Here is a 25,096-nt window from a genome sequence, read left to right as displayed (position 1 = left end):
GTAAGGTGACGTGATACCTTACCAGCTCTTAATTCGCTAGAATGCTTGCCAATTTTGTAGTAATTAAACCTTTCCCTCACAAGCCAAAAAAAAAAATTAAAAAAAGTTATACAGGTTGTTTAAAAGGCAGACGACCAACGGTCTTCGTGTCCGGATAGCCGTCCACCATGCAAAAACTCGTCGCCCGGCTAGCTCAGTCGGTAGAGCACGAGACTCTTAATCTCGGGGTCGTGGGTTCGAGCCCCACGTTGGGCGTGACATTTTTTTTATTTTTTTTTTAACAAGTTTGTCGGTTGAACAATATCGAGCGTGGAAATTATGACCAAGTCGAGTTCAGCTTCTTTAGAAGCTTGCGACGACGATTCACACATGCAATCACGTCAGAGCGTCCGCGCATGTTCTCTTTCTCGCTCATATGGTCTTGTGCTTAATTAAGGAACAGCAAAATCAAAAGCAAACAAAGAAAATACATTTTTTTATCTTCTTTTCTTTTTCTTGTAATGATTTTTTTTTTTTTTTTTAGTTTGGGCGTCTATTTTTTTACTGAGAGCGGCGGTGACTGATGGGCTGAAAGAAGTTGCCCAAGCGTGGATATGATGCCCTTTTAGAAAGTGGTTTTGGCAGGGAATCGAAAGACAATATATAGGTGGTACAAGAGAATTCGGCTCCCGGGAAATGAGAAGGTAGGCATGGCTACCGATTTTTTATTTCCCGAGTTTCACAGATACCTTATTAAGTCCCACTTGACTAGAGCGACAAACAGAAACAAACGACACCCATAAATTTATTATAATGTACCTAGAGGTTAAACTGGCGCTAGTGTCTACGGGACTTCTGCTTTCAAAATGAAACAGTCAGCAAGCACTCCACGTTTGCGCTACCGCTATGCATTTTTATGGAAAAACACGAGTGCATTTCGTCGCTTCGCCAAAGAATATCAGGAACTTGCTTTGCTACTTGGGTTGTAACGAATAGTAATATGTACCTTTATTAACATCAGAAAAGTGAAACTGCTTTAATTACGGTATTTATCCTATCAGTGAACGATGTAAATTCCCAGTATTCCAGGTCCAGTCCTATGTTCCACGGCAAGTGTGCAAACTTCAAAAACAAATGGCGAATCTAAGCAAGAACAGTCGAAAAGACCGTAGGACTTGTTCAAGGAGTGCCAACATGCCGTTGACGCTAATATTGATAACCTGCGAGATTTATGTGACACTAAAACGACCCTCATTTAGGAGCGGTTAAAACGCGTAAAAGAGTAAAAGTATGCGCATTATAAAAGGTGTTTTTCTTTTTATTAGTGTGCTCAATTTCTCGGGTAAGAGTTTCCTGGATTTTCTCAATTTTCAAAATTTTCGAGCATGCAGATATGAGTTCTGACCGCTAGAAAAAACTTACCACTGCGCCCACATGAGCAGCACAGTAAATAAAACTAATGATATTTATTACAAAAATCACTTATTCATTTATTTTGATTCGTCTATACACCTTTCCAAAAAACGCTCCTAGGCCGCCGCCATGTTGCTGATGCTGATGCGGCTGGTGCGACTCTCGCGCCCTCTATCGGGTAGAAATGCACTAATAAAGTTGAAAAAAAAAAAAAAAAGAAAACAGAAAAAAAAGGAACGGCGAGCTTGTCATAAAACTGAGTCGAAGAAGATAGTGTGTGGTTCTGTGAGAAACGCTTCAAATTAACTCCGTAAGGGAAATGAGCGCATCACTAGCCGCCTTAGTTATTCATTCTTTACTTATAGCTACATGTAATTAGAGTAATTTGGAGTTCGTCACTCGATGCTGTTCGTTTATTACCTTTCCGTGAATCTTTGCCGGCAATAGTCACTATTTATAATGTTTTCATTTTCTTACTTATTTCTATTCTTGTACAGTGTTGCATTTTGTTTTCTGTTTTGCACAGTTATTTTTCCCGCACTCCTACAATAGCCCTATGGGAACGCAGAATTTCAAAATAGATACATAAATAAATAAAGAAATATTGATTTTAATTGCTCAGGCTGTCTTTAGAATGGAAATGTTCGAACCGTCGGAAGATTTAAAACTGTGCAACGGTCTTCGAAACACTTTCCATTCGCCATTCAACGCGCTGTCGACTGAGCAACTGAGCAACTGAGCACTGCCGATTCGTCTGCCAGCTCGGTTTACCAGCCTTTTTTACTGACGAAACACGAACGCAAGCAATCAACGCTAACAAATGCTCAACTGGTAATAAAATGTTTTAAAGCATCATTTTTTTATTTAATTTTTTACATTGAAATGGGATTTTAAAATTTGTTAGCTTCTCTAACGTGAGTCATTTTGAAACTTCATTGAAATATGTTTTCCCAATAAACGAAAACGAAAACAAAAATTGTTTTGAGTGTGTACTACATGCAGTTACTAATATTTTAAATGATAGGTTCTTATGTGCGTAAATTTGAGCGGAAATTGTATTATGCTTTCTTTTTGTAGTGTTCATGTGTTCTTCCTTTTTTTTTTTAGAACTGATAAGTTCGTGATATGTTTGTAGTTACTTTGACTCAAGCTTATTACAATTTCGTAGCTATCTGCCTACCTCTCCTGTACTGGCCTCTAAAGAGCTTGCCCGCACGAGTAGAAACACGGCGGCTTTCGGGTGTGCTGCCTATGTGTGCATTCAGTAACACTATAACCAAACATGCGCTGATAAGAAGTTTGTCTCGGCAGGCCCAAAATGCGGCCACCCGTGTGTAGTGAGTCGTGACGTCACACCGGAGGGGTGGTGCGTCTCACCCCACCGGCGTGACGTCATAGGCACTCGTCAAACAAAAGAGACACGGATGCCTAAGGTGACGTGATGCCTTAACAGCTCTTGATTCGCTAGAATGCTTGCTAATTTTGTAGTAATTAAACTTTTCCCTCAAAAGCAAAAAAAAAAAGTTATACAGGCTGCCTAGAAGGCAGATGACCAAAGCCTCCGTGTCCGGAACGCCATCCATCGTACGGGAAACTATCGCCCGGCTAGCTCAGTCGGTAGAGCACGAGACTCTTAATCTCGGGTCCATATCACAAGAGCGAATGACATTTTAGCGAACGGCGACATTTGAGCGAATGGTCGTTTTAGCGAATAACGGGGGCGCGCGTTAACCCATCCGCCGCGCTGCGCTTTACGCCACTTCGCGGCGACAGTCTGCGGCAACTCATTACAAAAATATGAACTCACTTGGCCCACCCGAAAACGCCGCTTCGCGGCGTCCGACTATTCGCTAAAGTGTCGTTCGATGAAACGTGGGCGTTCGCTAAAACGTCATTCGATCAAGTGAGTGCCTCCCCTTAATCTCGGGGTCGTGGGTTCGAGCCCCACGTTGGGCGTAACTTTTTTTTGTTTTGTTTTTTATTCAACGTGAAGTTAGTCGGTTGAACAATAGACCCGTTGCTCTGGGGTAGGGGGCGCGAGCGCATCCGCAAGACGCAACCATGTTATGATGGCTGAACCACCCAGGTGGCTCTGTAACGTTCGATTTTGCACGTAGTCAACAAAGGAAGAGGAACACCCCAGGGATCGGTAATATCGCCGCTACTCTTTAATTTGACAATGATCCCCTTGTCAAGGAAACTTCAAGAAGTTGAAGGACTCAAACATGCAGTGTACGCCGATGATATAACACTCTGGACTGCTCTGCCGTCACCGTCTAGAAACAACGTTATAAACGCTTGCATAAAGATTGTACGACAAGAAGCGAAAGAGGCTGGACTCAAATGTGCCACCGATAAATCAGTGCTACTAGTCCGGACATCAAAGAATCGCAAGTTAAGGGAGAACGAAGAATTCTACATCAAACTACAGAGGATGGACATTCCACGAGCGGATCAAGTAAAGATTTTGGGGATGATAGTATCTATCGAGGATCGAAACAGAGAAGCGCTCACTAAATTAAGGAAGCAGGCGGATAATGTCGCGCGACTCATAAGGCGCACATCCAAAATAAGTTACGGACTAAAAGAAAGTGGAACGTGTAGGCTAGTGCACGCCTTCACAATAAGTAGAATAATGTACGCTGCACCCTACATGAACTTAAAGAAGGCAGAGGAAGACTCCCTAGATGTCATTATAAGAAGATCTTTCAAGGCTGCGTTGGGGATTAGTCGGAAAACATCCAACGACGGCCTCGATCAAATGGGGATACACAACACTTTCGATGAAATGAGAAAGGCACAAAGACAGGTGCAAATCCAGCGACTATCAAAAACCCGAACTGGAAGGCGGGTCCTACAGGACATAGGTGTTTTGCTAATGGACCAGGAAATGCAGGAAAAACACTCTATACGACAAGAATGGACTGACACAGTACGGAGTATTCCCCTTCCGAAGAATATGAGTTCGGCGCACAACTCAGGACGAAGGCTATAGCTAGAGCCAAAGCTCTGAACAAGCTGCACGAAGGAAAGGTGCACATCTTCCACGCCGATGCTGGACCCTATCCAGGCAGGCCAGGAAAATTTGTAATAGCAGTACACAATGCGAGACAAGATTCAATGGCCACAATCAGCGCCAAGTCGATAGAGGAAGCCGAGGAAGCAGCCATCGCCCTTGCGAGAGTACAAGCAGCAAGAAGAGGAGAAATGTACGCCATCGTCACAAGCGACTCCAAGAAAGCCATCACCAATACAAGTTTGGGAAGAGTTGGACTAGCAGCATACAATCTCTACGCCAGAGCCCAGATCAGCAAAGAAGCAAACCATACGTTGACCTGGGTGCCCGGACACTCCGGGCACACAGGAAACGAAACGGCCCACATGCTGGTGGTACGCGGTCTTCATCTCCGTACCACTGGCAGAATGGGCCTCCCCACGACACGTGGGGACCATAACTACAGCGCCTCGACCAACACAATGGGGCCTGCAAATTATGGTGAAATCCTCGAGAGACTCCAGCTACGAAGACAGACGTTGGCAGCTCCACACAAGAAGCTCAGCCGACTCCAAGAAAGTGCCTGGAGAAGACTCCAACTTCGAAACAACACCACTCCTCACACACTAAAGAGGTCCTGGCCAGACCTCTTTAGTGGCAAGTGTGAAGACTGCGGCAACCAGGAAGAAGGAACCTGGCGGCACGTGTACTGGGAATGCCCTGCAAACCCCTGCCACCCTCCGGATAGAAGATGACCTACCGGTATGGGAAACCTTGCTGGCCGCCGAAGACATCGGCACGCAACTGGAAGTCATCTCCAGGGCGCAGAAGATCGAAGACAAGTGGAAGAAACGCCTATGCATGAGACAGTCCCATACCCCCAACCCTTCGAACCCGTAAACTAGACTTCGGTCTATTGTTTGGTTCAATAAAGTTTTCAACAACAACAGTGCCACGTTCGAATGCAAGCATCTGAAGATGCGCAATAACAAAACCTTAAAAAAAAAAAAAAAAAAATAAGAAAAGAATTATGCAGCTTGCGGCCGCAGCGTCCCATTAAACATATATTTCATCTTTGCCTTCTTTCATAGCTGCCGCGAGCACGTATGTTTCACTTTACGTGATAGCGAAGCAGAAGTTATTCGCAAAAGCACGTCCTCCTGAAAGATGCTCGCACTGCACGAGCGCGCGTTCTTGGCAGGGACGCTGAAAGACCGCAGCTCGCTCTTGTAGCCTCTGCTATGCTGGCACTTAGAATGGAAAGGAGTAGGAAAAAACTCTAGTGGGGAAGCGTATTGACGCACGTTCGAAACCCGAGCCAAACATTCTATTTTGCTCGCCTGGAGCGCTGTTCAAAACTTGGGAAATCATCACGAAGTTGAGCTCAGCTGCTTTGGAAGCTTGCGACGACGATTCACACATGCAGTCACGTCAGAGTGTCCGGGCAAGTTTCTATAGAAACTGCCGCGCGCCGCATTTTTTTGTCGCTCATAATGGTGCTTAATTAAGAAACAGCAATATCAAAAGTAAACAAAAAACAATCAAATTTTTCGATCCTTTTTTTTTTTTTTTTTTCGGAGTATGGCGTGTATTTCTTTACTGAGAGCTGCGGCGACTGATGGGCTGGAAGAAGTTGCCCAAGCGTGGATATGATGCCCTTCTAAAAAGTGGTTTTGGCAGGGCATCGAAAGAGCATTCGGCTCCCGGGAGATATGTCGAGAAGGTAGGCATGGCTATACCAATCTCTTATTTCCCGAGTCCCATAGGTACCTTATTAAGTCCCACTTGACTAGAGCGACAAACAGAAACAAAAGACACGCATAAATTTGTTATAATGTACCTAGAGGTTTCTGTCACTATTGTCTACAGGACTACTGCTTTCAAAATGAAGCAGAGAGCAACCACTCCACGTTTGCGCTAATGCTATGCATTTTTATGGGAAAACACGCGTGCATTTTGTCGCTTCGTCAAAAAATAGGACGAACTTGCTTTGTTACTTGGGTCGTAACGAATACGAAAATGACGTCATAGGCACATGTGAAGCAACAGAGACACGGATAAGTAAAATAACGTGATGCCTTACCGGTTCTTGATTAGCTAGGATGCTTGCCAAATCGGTAACGATTATACTTTTTCCCTCAGAAGACAAAAAAACGGTCTTCGTGTCCGGATAGCCGTCCTCCATGCAAAAACTCGTCGCCCGGCTAGCTCAGTCGGTAGAGCACGAGACTCTTAATCTCGGGGTCGTGGGTTCGAGCCCCACGTTGGGCGTACCTTCTTTTTTTTTTTTTTTTTTTTTTTTTTTGACCGTTGCGAACTTTGTCGGCGGAACAAGTGTAGAAATCATCACCAAGTCGAACTCAGCATCTTTGGAAGCTTGCGACGACGATTCACACAGAGAAGAGATCTGTACTGGTACAGGCCGGACTGCGGGCCGCGGGCCGGACACGGGCTTCACGGCTACATTCATGAAGGGCACGGGCCGGGTACGGGCCCTGCATTCAAGTCTACAAGGCGGGTCAAAGCGGGCCAAGCCGACCATCACGTTTTTTTTTTTTTAGCTGCATGTTTTTTGGTAGCGTGTTCGGGTGTTGGGAGAGGAACCACAGTGCGAGATAAACCGATGCTGAAGCATGTGTGTGTGTGGGTGTATGTTTTTGTACGGTTCGGTGTGTGCAGCGAATGCTCTTCCAGAGGACTACCGGCGCGGCTGTCCTTTTCACCCATCAACACTCACCAGTGGCGTACCAACTTGATCTTGAGTGGGGGGGGGGGGGGGGGGGGGGGCAAACCAAACCAGACACTCCCCTCCTTCCCCGGACCAGTGGGCGGTGCCCTTGGTATCACATGGGCGCCGCCGGCCAGTGTTTGCCCTGCCCAGTGGCGGCTGTTTCAGGGGGGCAAAGCACATGCCTTGCCCCCCCCCCGTTGGTACGCCCATGACACTCACACATACTCGCCTACACAATGCGCACCCTCGCCGTCGTCAGCATCTGTACGTACGAGCGCTTGCATCCCCAATATGGGTGAAGAGGTTCCCCCGAGGGGTACTCTTCCTGAACAATGTTTCGCAAGGCACCGCAAAAAATAACAAGTTTTATTTTTTTATTTTTTTTTTTTATTTTTTTTTGTTTTACGGTTGTACGCAGCGAGTGGAACTTTTTCCGTCTTTTGACCAAACCCGTCGCGACGTTTCCCTTCCTTTTCAAGGTGACACGTGGTTTTGTTTACTGCTGCTTGTCATTTTCATTTTTCCGTCCTTTCCGTGCGGGTTTAACACAGAAAAAGAAGATCGGGGTGATTTTTTCTTAACAAGATGCCTAGGCCTGCAGATTGGTCCAACTAATAATAGCAGAAAAAAATGCTTACAGTATTCACTATTGGGCACCGTAATCAACTTATGTGTAGCAGTTGCAAGCGAGCTGCCATGTCGCGCAATTTGTGAGCTTTTCATAATGGGCTAAAATAAAGCGCAGCTAGCCCGTGAAAATTAGCTTCGGGCCGGGCCGGGCCGGCTGTCAGAAAGGGATAGCGGGGCGCGGGCAAGTCTGGGCCCAGTAGACAACGGGCCGGGCTGGGCCGGGCTAAAAAATATCGGTCCATGCAGACCTCAACGACAGAGTGACAGGGTGGCCAGAAGCTGCGTCGGCTTCAACAAAACCGGTTTTTATCCCGTTTTGTTGGAGCCGACGCAGCTGCTGCTTAGCGACCCTCGCACTAGGTCGGACTCAGCGCGAGTGTGTAGACAAAAAATCATCCTTTCCTCGATCAGCAGTCTGCAGGTTTGTTAAAATTTTTGAAAATCTGCCCTAGTGCAGCGACCCCGGAAGTGTATTTTACGGGGGCGGGGGGAGGCTAGCGGTCGAAATAAAGGGAATTAACCCCCCCCCCCCCCCCCCAAAAAAAAAAAAAGGCATTACAAATATTTTACTGTTTATAGAAGCTTTATTATCACTACCTATAACCGTGTGTCCATACATCCATCCAAAAATTTCTGTCACGAAGCAAGGAGATGTTGACACAATTTAATCCAATAGTAGTAGCTGTACGGTGGCATCAATCTACGGTTTCGATGTGAAATGTACCGGAAAATCGGGCGCCTTCTCGTAGAAAACTCGCATTTTCAACGAAGGTGTATTTTAATCGTGAACGCATTCCTGTGCAATTCCTCGGTGCAGCTTCGTTCTTGTGAAAAGTTATACCAAAACATTCATAAAAATGTAAAAAAAAAAAAAAAAGAAAAAAAAACTTTATTATTGGTGGACACGGTAATATGTGTGTATAATAGGGTGCCCTCCTGAACATGGCAGGCTGGCTCGCCAAGAACCAAATGGTGTTTCGAAAAACTCACACAGAAATACAGGCGAGAATGCCGCGAGTATTTGATATCTTTAACAACCACCGTGATAGCGGTCCTTCCACACAGACTGCAGTGCGATCTCTCCCTTGACAACCTGTGTCGCCTGCTAAGGCCTCCTCTTGCCTTGGGAGTTGGGATACTTCATTCCCTCAACGTGCTACATCTGCACAAGGGCTTCCTTCTCGCGCAGACCACCTCCCCGCCTCGCGCTCCGGGTCTCCACACAGAAGCGATCCTCTTTGTTGCTCAGACCGCCAAAACTACAACAAAAAACCGGAGCTGCGAAAAACGAACAAACAAAAAAATCTAGAGAAATTTTTGTGTTCTTTGGGAAACGTCACTGCTCAAAATAGAAGCAAAACGAAGAAGCGGGTCGGCTGGGTGGACAAAAACAGTGCGCTGCGCGTTCCCACGCGTGGCTAACACACGAGTGCAGTATGGGAGGTGCCCAGGAATTTTCGTGGGTACACGGAGGGGAGGGGGGAGGGGAGATGCAGGCATTGAGCCAAATGCAGGGGGGCTTAGCATATTGCCCAGCACACCCTGAAAAATGTCAGCAGGTGCTCAAACCCCCTTTGCTTCCCCCCTCCCCCCCGGTTCCGGGGTTTCTGCCCTAGTGTGGACTCCGTTAATGCAGGCAAGACCTGGACCATAAAAGCAGGTGCCGCGGGGCAGTTTCGTCTCGCCAGGTGCGAAATGGTGGCACGTGCGGAGTCGTAGCATAGCCTCCTCTATACTCACAAAGCCTGGCAGTTCAACGACGGGAGCGCGCGGATCCGGTAGCGCAGAGAATTTCTCGGGGAATCTGGTCATCAGCGCACAGCTTTTGCAGCGGCCAGGAACCAAAACATGGGTTTCAAACCCGACGAGAAAAAAAAACGGTAGCGCGAGGAACGCGAGGAGCACGCGCGGACGTTCCATTGCTCGGGAGAAGTGTGCTTCGGCGTCTCGCCGCAGCGGGGCGCCCGTCACGTGGCTCTCCTGTCATCCGTTGTCTGCCGCTACCTTTTCAATGGGCCTTTTCCGCAAATGTTGGGCGCCATCTATCGGCAAGCAGGAGAGGCGTTTTTGATGGCCTGCCTTGCTTCCGGTTCTGCCCTCTCCAAGCTATGTTGGCTGCCTGAACGCGGACGGAAAATGAGCTCACTGCTCAGCGTTTGTTTTTCTTCTATCCAATACAATCGACGAGGAGATTTGTTTTCAATTAATGCGTTTACTACGGACGACTTCGTCCGTTCGTAAATTTTTTTTCCCCGAATGAATGAACGACTGACTTCGCCGTGGCGTCCGTTGTGACTGACGACACCGTTGAAGCTCTCTTCTACCTATGAGAAAGTACAAACGGTTACATTAAACTAGGATTCATGTCATATGAAGTACCGGCAGTAAATTAACAAAATATTCGAGACCAAGTTACAGTTAAGAAAAGCCTTTTTTTTTTTTTAATTGCAAGCTATTTGTTTTATTTGCTCGAAAATTTTAATTAGCAAGATGTAGTCTCATAAATGTGAAAGCTTACTCTAAACCGTCCGAAAAACACCGGCGCCTGAAAGTACCAACGTAATTCTCATCAAAGGTTTATTTTAGAGGTCGATTTCAACTTGTGACATTTCAACGCTTAGCTCCATTTCCATTATAAAATGAGACCAACAAACTTGGTCGGGTCAACGGCGGACTTGTTCAGTGACTATACTAAATATCGTTTGGGCGCCGCTGACCCTGGCGAGTTTGTTGGTCTCGTTTTTTGCTGGAAAAAAGCACCACTTTGAAATTTCACAAGGTCAAATTCACTACTAAAATGCTTGTTTAATAAATATCCAAGACTAATACGTGCAGCCACCGATTTCTGAACAAGCCTCGTCAATGATGTCACCCCACTTCAGGCTACAGCTGTGTGTGACTGTAACCTGAAGAAAAAACACAAACTCGGCCACAATTTTTGTCTTTATTTTTAGTTCCGCGCCTGTAGACACTGTTGCAAACTTATTTTTTGTTTACTCGATACATACACGAGTACAACACATCAAGGCGATTGTTTCCTCTTTCTTATTTAAGAGGGCGCGGTACCTCTATTTATTCGTCCGTTTCAGCCACCAGATGGCGCGCGGCTCGAAACGTGGTTGAACGCGCAACTTCTAGATGGCGCCAGTATCGAGGTGTGAAAAGGCCCGCGTTATCCGCTGCGTGAAATAGATCCCGAAATCTGCCGTGTTCTCCCGGCGGAGGAACAGTGTTGCCAGATTGGGCTATATATAGCCAAATTGGGCTACATTTTTTTCTAGTTGGCGTCAAAATTTCGGGCTTGGCTATGTGGCTATTTTTGGGCTATTTCTAAAAAGGCGGCGAACTTTTGTCGAACCTCAGGTTCGCCGTCGAATTTTGAGGTTCGACTAGTTAATTTTCGAACTTCTTATCAGTTTCGAAAAAAATTCTTTCTCTTTCGGCCAGTCGAGAGGAGAGAGAGGAAGGAGAAAGGCTTCAAACTTCTAAAAGCTTCGAGGTTTTCACAATGCGCAGAGATGCAATGCTTGCAAAGTTGAAGGGGTCTCCCCACAGCCCACAGCGCACTGGAGGCTCGGTAGCTTGTCTTATACCCGGGCCTAGACTGAAATCTCCAAATGCTGCTTCGGTGCCTATTGTGAGAAAGCACCCAAGGTCGTAAAAATGAGAATTCCGCGCCAGCAGTCACCTACCACAAACAAGAACAACAGAATCAAAAATAGCGTGAACCGGAATCTGCTTCTTTATTCTCTTCTTTTACTGTATGATCATATCCCCTCTAGGGCTTCACAATAAAGCTGTCTTTGTGTATTTTGTATTTCATAAAACCTATTTGTCTTTCTCCCAGAAACCACTTTTAGAAGATTTTTGGATCATTGTCTCTTATCTTCCTAAGAAAGCTTGGGTTTACAATAACTCTAATTGGTTTAGGGTTCGTGGGTGAATCATCCACCTACCGCCGCCACCTCTTTCCGTAAGGTCGGACTGCGTTCATCTGGTGGACAAAAGAAATTCAAAGAAAACTATGTAGATATTGTTTGAAGTTAGTTTGGTTGTAAGGTCGGTCTACACTACAGAGCGCATTCCTATACATCCCGAATGATCCCTTTGTGATGGAGTGAGTCTCCTGGCTATATAAGGCTGCCAGCACATCGAGGCCAGATGCAGATCGTCATTTTGTCACAACGTCTGCGTCAGCTATGGGCAAATGGGCGAAGTACTCGAGGTCCTACAAGAAGGAATGGGAGAGAGACCCAGATTTCAAAGGTATGTGTGCCGTGATAATCATTCGTTTATTTCATCGTATATATGTGTCCATTGCTTGCTTTTTGCCTCATTATTGAGCTTACATTTGGTTGAAATTAGGTTGATCTGTGATGGAATATTTCTATTGTGTGTGCAGATTGGCTGATGCAGTCATCGTCTGGAGACATGGCATATTGTCGCGTATGCAAGGCCGAGCTACGGTCACATGTGCAGGACCTGAAAGCCCACAAAACCAGGGCAAAACATCAAAGAAACATGCAGCTTGCTGCAGCAGCCATTCGACCTGGACCACTGGACAACTTCGTTCAGTTGAAGCTCCGGACCCTGAGCCAGCAAGCAAATCGCCAACTCAAGACGGTCGAGCTCCGCCTGGCTGCCCATGTTGCCGTCCACAGCTCGATCATGACGGCAGACCATCTGACTCCCTTGCTGAAGAACTGCGCGCTTCAAGGACTCTGTGACTGCGGCTGCCCTGTCTATGGGCCGCACGAAATGCACATCGCTCATTACCAAGGTACTTGGACCAACATTTAAAGAAATTATACTCAGTGACATGAAGGCGTGCAAGTACTCTCTTCTACTTGACGAGAGCACAGATGTGTCTGCCGCTAAGGAACTCGCTGTCGTGTCGAGGCACTATTCTAGGAAAACATACTCTTTTTGCACGTCATTCTTGGGCCTTGTGCCTATTTACGACGCGACGTCTGGAGGCTTATTTTCGAGTTTAAGTAGGTTTCTTTCATCCTGTGACCTCGCTCTAGAAAATTGCGTTGGCATTGGCACTGACGGCGCTAGTGTTATGTGTGGGCGAAACAACAGCCTGTTCACTCGCATGAAAGAAGTTAACAGTGGCCTAATATTGGTTAGGTGCGTTTGTCACTCGTTGCACCTTGCGTGCAACGAAGCGGTTTCTGTTTTGCCCACACAAGTTGATTTTCTTGTGCGTGAATGCTTCAACTGGTTCGCTCACTCGCCTAAACGGCAGCAGGAGTATCACGCTGTGTTCGCTGCCATCAATTCTGGTGACAGGCCCAAGAAGTTAGTCGGGCTGTCTGGCACGCGGTGGCTTAGTATTGCGGGCGCCATTCGTACGGTCCTTGACCAATGGGTAGAATTGAAGACTCATTTTGAGTTTGCAAAAACAGCAGAGCGCTGCTATACAGCTAAAGTGCTTAGCGACATGTTCAATGATGATCTTAACCTGCTGCTGTTGAAGTTCCTCAGCCCCATCATTGACGAGTTTGACCGCATGAACAAATTGTTTCAGAGCGAGAATCCGGACCCGTCTAAGTTGTAGAGTGACTTGCTGTCGTTCGTTAAGTGTCTGATGTTGCGTGTCGTCTTGCCCAATCATGCGTCGCCCGGATCGGACTGGGAAGCGCACATCTTGCACGTTAGAGCCTGTGACATGGGCGGAGTGTTTCGGGATAGTCTAGAAAGGTCCACTCTCTCTGAGGATGTTAAGACTGGGTTGTTAGAGCGATGTAGGCAGTTTCTTGTGGAATGTGTTAAATCAGTTCTCAAGCGATTCCCTTCAAATATGAGCGTTCTTGAGAACCTCCATCTTCTGCGGTGCAGCTCAATGGAGAACCTGCCGTTTCATGATTTTTTTAAAGCCTTTTCGAGCCTGATTCGATCAGCCGACGTCAGCTTAGTAGAGTCAGAGTACCGTCTCTTACAAATGAAACTGAAAGAGCTACAGGAAGAGACAGTTTGTAAGTTCTGGATTTGTGTGTCGAGTGAGACTGATTGCGCTGGAAACCGACTGTTCCCGATGTTGTCCGATGTTGCACTCGCTATGTTGACACTGCCTATGTCAAACGCAGCTGTTGAGCGCGTGTTCAGCCAAGTGACTCTTACGAAGACCGATCTGCGGAATCGGATGAGCATTGACACGCTGGAGAATGTCTTGCACGTAAAGTATGGTCTACGCAGCAACGGTAAATGCTGCTGCACGGATTTCCAACCGTATGAGGCTTTTTTAGAGAAGTTCACTAGTGATGTCATGTACGCGAAAGAGTGCGAATCGTTTGATGACTGACAATGTGAAATGTTGGCAAAAATCTTTAATAAAAACGATGTAGTTCTGTTTGGCTATTTTGGGCTATTTTTTGTTTAGGGGTTTGGCTATATTTGGGCTACATCCCCCGGCCGTTTGGCGGTTTTTTGTTGAGACCATCTGGCAACACTGCGGAGGAAGTTTCTGCATCCCTCGCGCGCGCTTGGTATGTACGCGCGGTGACCGAGTCCGGCCTCTGCGCTGTGTGATGCAGTGGGTGGCGCTCGTTTCTGTTCGGAGGTAGGAATAAAAATGCCGGTCCCCTTTTTTACGACGCTCGTTTCTATAGCTTGTTTTTCTTTTTTTTTTTTATCTCAAGTGACCTACAGTACCGCCTGTTCGAAATCGTCCTTTGCGGTGAGCGATTGAGAGTCAGGTTAGCATTTTATTTGGGTCAGCACTACACGTTTAATGGAGACCTCGGGCGGCGATGTAAATATGCATTGCTTCCCAAAGTGTGTCCAAGGTGCGCAATGACAATTGGAAAGGGTATTGAAGGCGCGCGACCGTCGGTTGGTAAAATACGTGCGTTAGATTCACTTATTCAGTCTAATCATTTTTGCCAACGTCTTTTATCTGTTTCGACAAATGACATGGTCGAGTCTATTGATAACCTTAGCTAGATTGGACGTACGGAGTGTCCGGGCTGTAAATAAATTTGCTTCGTTTATGTGAATGAATAACTGTTTTCTCTTTTCCGTGCTCGGTGCTATGCAAAAATCGCTGAGATATTATGGTAGCTCAGTGTGGCGGCGTTTTGCACGCTGACTCGCTATTGCATTCGCTGTGCACAATATGTGTTCAGATGGAATGTGCCAGATCGTATTTCCGATCGATATGATAGATTTACTTTGCTACGGTGTTAATTATATTTTCCTGATTTAAACTGGTTCGTCCCTGATCTGAGCCTAAGTTTAAATTCGAAGGGCAGACAGACTTAGCGTCGTAACAGCCGTAATGCGCAGAAAAATTAGTACCATGAAAGAAAAACAAAAGGATACGAGGTGGCTCAGTGTTATAGAAGTAATGAGTGTGCAAAGGATGGGATACGGTCCATTCGTCACATGCACACTCGTCACAGGACGATTGGTCACAGGACGATTCGTCACACAGGAACATTCGTCATAGGATGACTCGTCACGCGGCCAACCGGTCTCACAATAGTTCGTCCCCCCAAAAATGTATTGTTCAATTTGGTTCGGGCGGACAAAGGCGAAGAATTTGTAAGGAACGTTTTAGCTTCTGATTCGGTCCCGAACATTGAATGTTGGTTGGGCCTCAGAAAGTCGGTCACCTCTTATCTTAGCATGTCTTTCGCTTCTCGAGGTCAAAGAATTTGTAACAGACGTTCTAGCTATCTGGGTCCGTCCTGAACGGTGAATGCGGAGGCCATAGAAGAGCGACTATTTTTGAACTACATTCAAAAGGATGGAGGTGATCGCAACAGAGAGAGCCATGATGCTGCACGAGGGGTACTCGTACACATTCGGCAGAAGGAATTCCGATACTTGTTGGTTTTGTCGAATAGGTGTATGCAAGGCAAAACTAAAAACTAATTTGGCTGCCAGTCGGATTATTGCTCGTTCAAGCCTGCAACTGAGATCAACCTGCTGAAGACCCGTAATATAATGAAAGGAAAAGCGGATGAGTATTGTAATATTAGTTTATATAACCATTGGTTTACGTGACAGTGGAAAATTGTGAAACTCCTCATCAGGGTATGTGGGCAGATGTTGAAATTTACAATTTACTATCGTCCCCTGCTCGATCAATGAGACCAGTTGCCCGCATGACGAGTCATCCTGTGACAAATGTTCCTATGTGACGAAGCATCCTGTGACCAATCGTCCTGTGACGAATGCGCATGTGACGAATCGTCCTCATCCCGCAAAGGATGCCATCGTACGTGTTTTTTTTTTCTTTTTTGTTTTTTTAACTCTCCGCATTGCTGGGAAACGCTCAAGGTACCAGCAAAGACAGCGAGCTGGCGTGAAATTTCCATCGAGCGGAAAACGAGTGTGACTTTTATTTCATCATGCGCTTTCATTTTGATATGGCTCAAAATGGGCGCGAAATAGTAACAGGTAAGGCAACAAAATTTAGATGTTAGGTCTGGAGCACCGCCATACTCAGCCGTGTTGGGGGCATCTCTCGCGAGTCAATACGGCAAAGGTATTGCGCGTCGAACTGTACGTGAGAGTTATCCATTTCAGCGAAACCTTGATTTCGCAAAACTATTGTGGCTCGAGTCGTGGCTTCCAGTACTTGAAAGCCACGAGCGAGAAATAAATGACAGTTGATTTTGAAGGACAATCGCGACGTGGAAACCCATAAAAGAGAGTTCCAATAAGACGAGAGCTTCCCCTTCTCTTCAAGTGCGTGGGTTACGCTCTCAATCCTGCACCTGTGGTAACACCGCAGGCTCCTAAAATGGCTTTGAAAACGTTCCTGATCGCAAAAACTTTTTTTGTTTTTTTTTTGTCGAGGTGCTATTTCATTTTTTTTACTTTTTGTCTACCTTGATATCCCATCAGCGCAAAAACTACTATAAACTAAAAAAAAAAAATAGTGGGCATACAACGACAACGCACCCACTGGGACCCGAGTCAAGGCAAGAACAACTAACTACTAAAAGGGGAAAAAAATCATGTTCGCATACACAGACAGAACGCCTCCATCGAAAGAAATGAATCATGCGCTTGTTCTGCCAGTCTCGTTGTGCGTCTGTCAAAAGCCACAAAGGAGGAAGACAATCAGCGCCTACACCACTCCCCTCCACTCCCCCCCCCCCCCCCCCCCCACCACCCCTAGAAAGAAGAAAAGAAAGGTTTCTTGGGCGCGGTCGCGGTCGCCCAAGCGATGACCTTGGAAGGGTATGCGATTGTAGCACGTTTGTCCCCCGGTTGTGCCCCTGTCTCAAATGCCACGGTCCGTTTCTCCCAAGTGCCCGTCTTATCTTCCCGAGTATCAACTCCGCAGTGATTCTGAATCATTCCGATGCTTTCCAACGTTGCAAAACTGTTAGACGAATATTTGCACAGAAGTATACTCTGTTCGCAGAACTATCTACGGCGCTAAAATTCAAAAGCGCCGAGTTGGATTCGGGAACTCGTGTAGGTTTAGCTCATTGTTGGAACATTCTTATTCGCTCGATGAACTCCACAAAACGTGTAAATATTAGAATGAACTTTCCAGAGAACGATAGTTGTTGTCGGGGTTCCAGGCGACCGGACAGGTCGCAATTATTGGCTGATTAAAAATTTTATTTCATAATCACAATCGTATCATCAAGGGCACGCCATTTCCTCATCACTTCTTCTACGAAAAGAGTTGCTGTATTCGTAGCACACACAGACGGAAACGGTTGAGACTGCCCAAATAATATCTTCTTTTGGCAGGTACTGCGCAGCGATTACACACAATGCCTCTAACATAAACATGCTGCTCCACATGTCTATTCACAAGATGCAATACATCGTTCTCCCAACTTTGTTGAAATGGGCATGAAAGCGCGTAACCGTCACTTTTTTGAAGTTCTACTTAGAGGTGAAGTGTTTACCGTAAAAAGTCGTTAATTATTTATTTTTTTCCGTTTACTACAAAGCTCGATTCCCTTAAATTTTTGTTTTTATATCGTCTCTACAGCGTTTTTACGTCGGTACTTTCGTGTTAGAGGACATCACATAATGTGCGAAAAAAAAACACAAAAAAACGGTAGGATCGATGCTGCATAGCCTTTTTTTTTTTGTGGACATCAAGAAAAAAAAAAAAAAAGATAGTAGTTGTCTTCACTTCGCACTGCATGTTTTGGCACGGAAGTTCCTATTTGGTTATGATGTCTTTACTTTCTTAAAAATTGTATACAGTAATTTAAATTACCGAATTACAAAAACGTCGAAATTGTATAATTGCTTTTCGTTGGGACGCCATGACGACAGCGACACTCGTGTTCCCTCGTGGTTTTCGCCAGCATTTCTACGATGAATTGCCAGGATCGCGAGATGCAACAGCGTGACACTCCGTCTTCTGTGACGTCATTTGTTGCACTTCGGGACCACTTTTGATGTATGGCCAGCATAAGACGCTAACCACACCAGTCGGAGACGCGCTGCAGGTGCCATAGTACTGCTCGTAAAAGTAGCTGTCAAGTGCTTTGCTCCGCGACTGAGGGTTGCCAAATTACGGTGAAACGGAGTATAGACAAAACAGACTGGACGACATTTACCGGGCATCTTTAGAGCTGCGAAGCTCAAAATCACGCGTACTCATAAGATTTTTTTTTTTCTCGCGTGTTTGTGATTTTTATGATGTCCAGCAAGCAAGAAAAAAAAATATATGGTGAAGTCACTGCGAGGGGGTACCGATAACTGCGAGCCACGAACATGAAGGACTCGCTAACATCCGTCAGGAGTGTGAACGGTAAATCGTCACGCAAACATATTCTCACAAGCTGCAAATATTTATTTGGCTTAGCAAGTAGAATACTAGTATACTAACGACATGTGATTATTGTACACAAGATACCATTTCTCGGTTCTTCAAAACCATTTCCCAAGTCTGAACGGTCGCGCTACGGGCCGCGGCTAGCCGTGCCCTCGATAGACTACGGAGCTGCGTTGTGTCGTCTGCTACTGTACCGCCAACAGGAGAGCGATAGCTCTGTGTGTTCCACAGATGCGTGTTGCGGTATAACTCTGTACGTCTGTCCTAGAGGAAGACAAAGAGATAGGCTCTGTGACCCCCTCCTAAGCTAACAAAAACAAACAGAAGTATACTCGTTTGGACTGCAAAGGTTTACAAAATAGTGACCAGACATTGGAAAAGCATATGTCACAGAACTTGGTTTATGAAATGGCATCATTGTTTCGAGCAAGAAATCACCTGCTCACCACTGGGATGATGAAATCGTCACTATTTATTGCGTCAGGTATATTTGCGCTCATGAAGAAAAATCTGAACACATCCTTCTCCCAAAGTCCTATGTCGAATAATAAACACTTTTTTAAACATCTATGCACAAATAACTCATTTTTTTCTACACTTGTATATGCACGTTAATTGACGTCAAACCGCATTTTTGATTAGATCTTGATGTCTACACCAACTACATTCATATTTTTTAGGGCTTTATTGAACGATAACTTCAACTATAGTTAATGGAACACGATGGCTCGATCTCGACAAAAACCTCAACGTGCGAAGCTTCCACAGACGGTCGCTAGCGAGTATTCTCAATGTGAGACTTCAGAAGCTTTCGCTTGCCATAGGGAGCTTGCTTTCGACTACAGCACTGCACGGGCCCGGAAAGCGCTGCTGTGGGGAGAGGTTGACTTACAAGATGACGTGTTACGTGGTCACGTAAGATGGCGTCATTTCGTGCAGCGTGATCACGTAAGATGACGTCATTTCGTGTAACGAGATCATGTAAGATGACGTGTTTGTGTCACGTCATCACGTAAGATGACGTCAGTTCGTATGAACTGACGTCATCTTACGACAACGCCAACAACATTAGTGCCGTCCGGAACCATTGACCTTAGAAACGCGCTTCTTCGCTTGAAGAGCTGATATGCGTTGATTGTTATTTGTTTATTTTGCCTACTACAGACCATTCAAGAACTCGCCTTCTGGGTGCCACCAACTTCGTCTACTGGGCTGTGAAGCGCGTTCGAGCGTGCGCAATACCTCTCTAGGCCGAAAGATTGTACACTGAGTATGCGTTCACAGCTCAATGACTTTGGCATTTTTCGTCAGGATAGATGCTCCCACGAGAAGAGCGTAATGGATATGTGAATAGAATTGGAAATTTGAAATGTTCTTGTCCAATCGCATTTTTCTTTGGTTATCAACGCTTTTTAGCGTCATCACAAGACGTTCAACCCATAATACACTGGTGATTAAAAAATAAGCACCGAAAAACATACACCGATTTTCGCTCAAAAATAAACACCGGAAAAAAACATACCGTAATCATTACCCATGTCACCTTTTTGGGTGATATGTGAATTTCCAGAAGAACAGCGAGTTATCACCCTCCCCTAGGAATACCCTGACTACAGAGCAGGCGACCCGTTTTTCCCCGCGTTAGATTGTGGTGACCACGAACCGTACGGAGGTCACAGGACGTCCGTGAAAAATAAAAAGGAGGCAAACAACGATCTACTCTGTGCACGCTTCATCCCCAATTTCCACGACCCCAAGGCCGAAGGACGTTTGTGTGAAGGATAACAATAAAATAAAACTTTGCGTCAAAAAAAAAAAAGCCCGTTTTTAAAAGAAAAAAAAAAAGTAGAAACAAGCACAACGCGTTGACGGACCGCGAGGTTGTGGAACACCTCGCGGTCCGCTTGCCACAGGACGGTTGTCTTCGACCCATAGCTCCAAGGTGAATTTGCCACTTGCGAAAACACGGAGACCTACCCAGCGAGAACCAGGAAAGCAAGACACGCACACTGACGCCTCGGTGTGCAGAATGAAACAGGATACGGGCGCGGAATACGGCCGCGGAAGAACACCTCGCACAGTGCCGATCCGGCCGATCTCCGAACGGACGATTTCGCATTTCGTGGACAGCGAGCGCCACCGCACGGGAGAGAGAGGTACCTTAAAAACGACGAAAACAAGCACCGACACCTTGGTTCTTTATATTTGCTGTAGTTACGGAACAAATCGACTTACATGAATAATTTGAATATTATTCGAGTCCGTAATAAATTTAGAAGACATTAAGCGCAATTCTTCTTATGTTTGAATTTAGATAATTTTGTAAATTCGCTCCGAACGCAAGAGTGCCGAATTAGCCGATTTTGACCATTTTCATGATTTTTTAAAGAATATAATTAAATTTATGACGAAACATCTGTTGCGTTTAGTGTCTCGATAATGACTCAATGTCTTTAAAGCCGAAATTTTCAAGAAGATCCGCGCAGCCGTTATTATGTGAGAATTTTTTTAATTTGGTGAAAAACCTCATGTATTCTCTATGGGGCTCTGAGGTGCGCCCCCTCTTAACCACAAGACCAGCAGATGCGGTCGTGGTAGCGATAGATGTGCTCCCATTTTACTTTCTGGGTGTGCACGTAGCAACAAACTACGCAGCATAGCCACTTTACCTCAATGCTTTATAAATATTTGAAAACTGTGGGTTATTCCAATGTTTACAACAACCAAAAAGCAGACAGGCAGTTTGTGTAGCAACGCGAGACCCTCACATTGGTAAGCAAAAACGTGTGCCAGTGAAACGCACTATCCCAGAAACGCTAACTCCGAAGCGCTCGCTCTGCGTGGCACATAAGCGACACGACAGCATACCTAACCAATCTGCTGACTTGTATTCACACACAAATAAAAATTAAGGAACAAAAACATGAAATTTCCTTGAAGTGGTAACTGCAAACGCGGGAGTGCTTTGAAGGCTGCCTTTACGAGCCGTCCGCATTGCATCGCTGAATCGCCCGAATCCCGAGCTGCCGCTTCGTCGCGTACAGGCTAGTAGAAGGAAACCCAAAAGAAGCTTAAACCGCGACAACGCTTGCTGTCGTTGCTGCAGCCAACAACGAAACAGCACTAGGGCCTGTCGGAGAGCTTCGAAACGCGCGACCACCGCTGCCTCCTGCAGCCCCTAGCCGGACGTACCACGCCACCAAAAATGGCGGACTCCTGTCTGCTGCTGCTGCGCATGCGCCGTGGAAACCCCGGAAAAGGACCATTTCGGCGGCCGCGTCTCGTGGCGATCTTACAGGCTTTGCCAGCATAGGGGAGACTATGGTCGTAGGCATTGGGTCACCGCTCCGGCGTGACGTCCTAGGCACACGTGAAGCAACAAAGACACGGATACGTAAACTGACGTGACACCTTACCGATTCTTGATTAGCTAGGATGCTTGCCAAATTGGTAACGATTCAGCTTTTTGCCTCGGAAGATAAAAAAAAAAAAAAAAAAAAAAAACTTATAATTTATATATGTGTGTCATAGGTACATGTATATGTAATGTAGTTAAAGTGACCATATTCCTCGGGCCCCAAAGCGGGACGCGTATCGGGAAAAGGGGGGCCGGGTATTGTGTTGTGAGATTTGGAAAGTTTAAATTTCGGTAACAAATCATACCTTTTCTTTATTTCGTATACCCCGTGTGCATTTTTTTTTCTTGCAATTTGCGTACTGTGTGGCTTGCAGCCATCTAATACATTTGGTTGGAATATGCCTTTAATATTAATGTATTGATTCTTGTGTACTATGGTCCATAGCACTGTTCTCATGTCATACGCCAATTGACCTTCAGCATCTTCTCTGTCGAGCATATCTTGTTCCTTGATCAGAGGAGGCACCCTCTCGCCGGTGCGATCTTTTCGTTTAACCGAATCTTCCATCTATCCGCTGTTCGAGGAGCAAAAGCGGGACAAAACGGCGTCCCACAAGCACACTGGCGGGACAGCGGGACCACGGCCGGAAAAGTGGGACCTGTCCCGCCTAAATCAGGACGTCTGGTCACTTTATGTATAGTTTTTTTTTTTTTTTTTTCATTCTTTACAGATTTGTTTTTAAAAAAAAGCCATGAAAGCCACATGCTGTTTGTGCGAGTGAGTTATATGCCCAGGGGGACATTATGTGGGTGACTAATCTTGGTGATAAATCGGCTAATTAATTAAAATTCGTTAACTTTTTTATTAGTGAAAATAGGCATATGGTTTCAATTAGAAACTTGCTGAGCGTTATCGTAAACCACTAAATCAGTCATTTCCAGAAAGACTTTCAGCGCGTGAGAAGCGTCGTAGTGTAATAAAGTTACCACTCGTGGAGCAGGTACAAGGCTAGCGGTTGCGGTAAGGCGCCCGCGCAATTTTTCCGTCTCTTATTTGAAGTTAGTTAGCTCCAGCCTTGTACCTGCTCCACGAGTGGTAACTTTGTGGCGCTACTGCGCTTCTCACGGGCTCAAAGTCTTTCTAAAAATTACTGATTTAGGGGTTTTGGACGACGCTGAGCGAATTTCTAATTGCAACCAGAAGACTATTTTCACGAATGAAAAAAGTTAATTAACAAATTGCACTCAATTGTCCGTCTCATCACAAAGATTAGCCACCCCCTGGCCGTATAACTCACTCGCACAAACTGCTTTAGTGTAGCTTTCATGACTTCTTTTAAACAAACCCGTAAAAGAAAAAAAAAAAAAAGAAAAGAAAAAGAGGCCTCTGGTGTTTAGAGTGCTGTCCATCCCATGGAAACTCGTCGCCCGGCTAGCTCAGTCGGTAGAGCACGAGACTCTTAATCTCGGGGTCGTGGGTTCGAGCCCCACGTTGGGCGTAACTTTGTTTTTTAACCGACGTGAAGTTTGTCGACGGAACAATATCCGAGTGTAGATGGTGCGTTAATTATCGGTATTAATCGGTATATATCGAAAAATAACTACTTATGTTGACACCAACATGTACAAAAACAAAAATACTTTTTTGGCAAACGTTATATTTATTACGACTTAAAGGTAGATTTAGTTTATATTTAGAATATGATTCTGCACGAATCCCTTCGTGTTCATTGTTCCTCTAGAATCTAGATAAATAAAAAAGAAAACAGCCACTATAAAAAAAAAAATCTGGGACAGTTTTTATTGGTATTACCTAGAGCCACTAAATGAGCTGCGCTTAGAGTATCGGAACTCTGTTCCCTAACATTGTCGTGGGCGCCGCCATTTCGACTTGCATGCAGAGCAGACGCAACTGCCGATCGTCATGATCCAAAAGTGCGACTTCCTCAGCATTAGATTCGGTGTTAGGAAGCTCATGTAATATAGCTTTGCTCTGTCGCGAACTGTTTCAACATTTCTGGAGGGCGGAAAAGTGTTTTTTTGTGATTTCAGATAAAGCTTCAGATAACTGGCAACCATGCTTTTAAGCTGCAATGCGGCCAAGGGTCGCTGCTCTGAGGCGGAGCTTATTTAGAGGCACTAGTATTACCATAATGCAAGATAATGCATAGATTAGCATGAGAGGCCACTTGTCTCCTTTCAGAGAAGGGGACTTATCAGCAACATGAATTCAGGACAACTGGCCACGACGGAAACTAGTATAAACACTCGATAGCGTTACCGACTGTTCTAATTCTATATTCTATACCTTCGGGTTTCTTATTAGGAAAAGAATGAAGTATTTTTAATAATAGTGCATGGTGCTACTAAATCTTTGCCAAAAATTTAAATTACTTCCCATATGTCCGGTATGTTTGTGGTCAAATAATAAATCAAAGGCTTCCCAAAAATGCCTAGAAATAGGGCGATTGAAAAAAATAAGAAACTCTTTCTGGAAACAAACTGTCGGCAAAAAAAAAAAAATACTAAGTAGCTAAAGAATTAACTGAAATATATGAATTAACTTCTAATTCGTGAAAATAAACATATGGTTCCAATGAGAAACTCGCTAAGCAAAACTCATCGCTTTAGTCTTATATCTCGTGCAGTGCAAGCATTGTTCAAGTACAGTTGAGGGCCACATGCTCGCGCTTGTAACTTCGGCCTAGCTTGTACTCAGTGAAACGAAGTATAGTGATTTTCGATGATGCATAGTAAGGTTCTTATTGAAACCTTGTGTTTATTTTTTACTACCTAAAAAGGTAATGCGCAAGTTTTAGTTGATTATTTAGCTAATTAGTATGTTTTTTTGTTTTTTTTTAATACTTGACTTTTGCCATGGCCCATGGCTGAAAGTTTGTTCCCAGAAACGGTTCCTAACTTTCTCGACCACCCTAATTTTAGGGATTTTTGAAAGCCTTCGATGAAACACCAGAGTATTTTTAGCACGGTAGAAAGTTTGGCGACTTGGTTACGAAAAAAACGCTGCAACAAAAACAACGAAGGACAGAGACGACTACACAGAACAAAGCGCCATCAATTGTTTATTCTGTAACTCCCATCGGAGTGGTCACATCAAACAAAAATGCATTGACTCGCATGACAACAAAGATTGAGATATTTGACATATTTTTTTTTGGTGGGTATTACTTCCAAAATAAACAGTTGAAAATCAGCAGTTCA

General features: G+C 45.1%; 4 non-coding genes and 1 pseudogene across 4 annotated transcripts; all 5 read left to right on the top strand.

Annotated features, from left to right (window-relative positions):
- Positions 1 to 182: 182 nt before the first annotated feature.
- Positions 183 to 255, top strand: Trnak-cuu. Its single transcript has one exon. It is a non-coding gene; the product is annotated as a tRNA-Lys (tRNA).
- Positions 256 to 2,991: 2,736 nt separating this feature from the next.
- Trnak-cuu lies at positions 2,992 to 3,348 on the top strand. Its single transcript has 2 exons — positions 2,992 to 3,028; positions 3,313 to 3,348. It is a non-coding gene; the product is annotated as a tRNA-Lys (tRNA).
- Positions 3,349 to 6,585: 3,237 nt separating this feature from the next.
- Trnak-cuu lies at positions 6,586 to 6,658 on the top strand. The gene has a single exon. It is a non-coding gene; the product is annotated as a tRNA-Lys (tRNA).
- A 5,909-nt stretch (positions 6,659 to 12,567) lies between these two features.
- Positions 12,568 to 24,133, top strand: LOC121833014 (annotated as a pseudogene).
- On the top strand, positions 23,301 to 23,373 carry Trnak-cuu. The gene has a single exon. It is a non-coding gene; the product is annotated as a tRNA-Lys (tRNA).
- Positions 24,134 to 25,096: the final 963 nt, after the last annotated feature.

This window comes from Ixodes scapularis, unplaced genomic scaffold (genome assembly GCF_016920785.2).
Source record: "Ixodes scapularis isolate PalLabHiFi unplaced genomic scaffold, ASM1692078v2 PGA_scaffold6__148_contigs__length_123643588, whole genome shotgun sequence".
Taxonomy (NCBI): Eukaryota; Metazoa; Arthropoda; class Arachnida; order Ixodida; family Ixodidae; genus Ixodes; species Ixodes scapularis.
The sequence above is the reverse complement of the archived record's forward strand: the minus strand, read 5'-3'. Positions and strand labels throughout refer to the sequence as shown.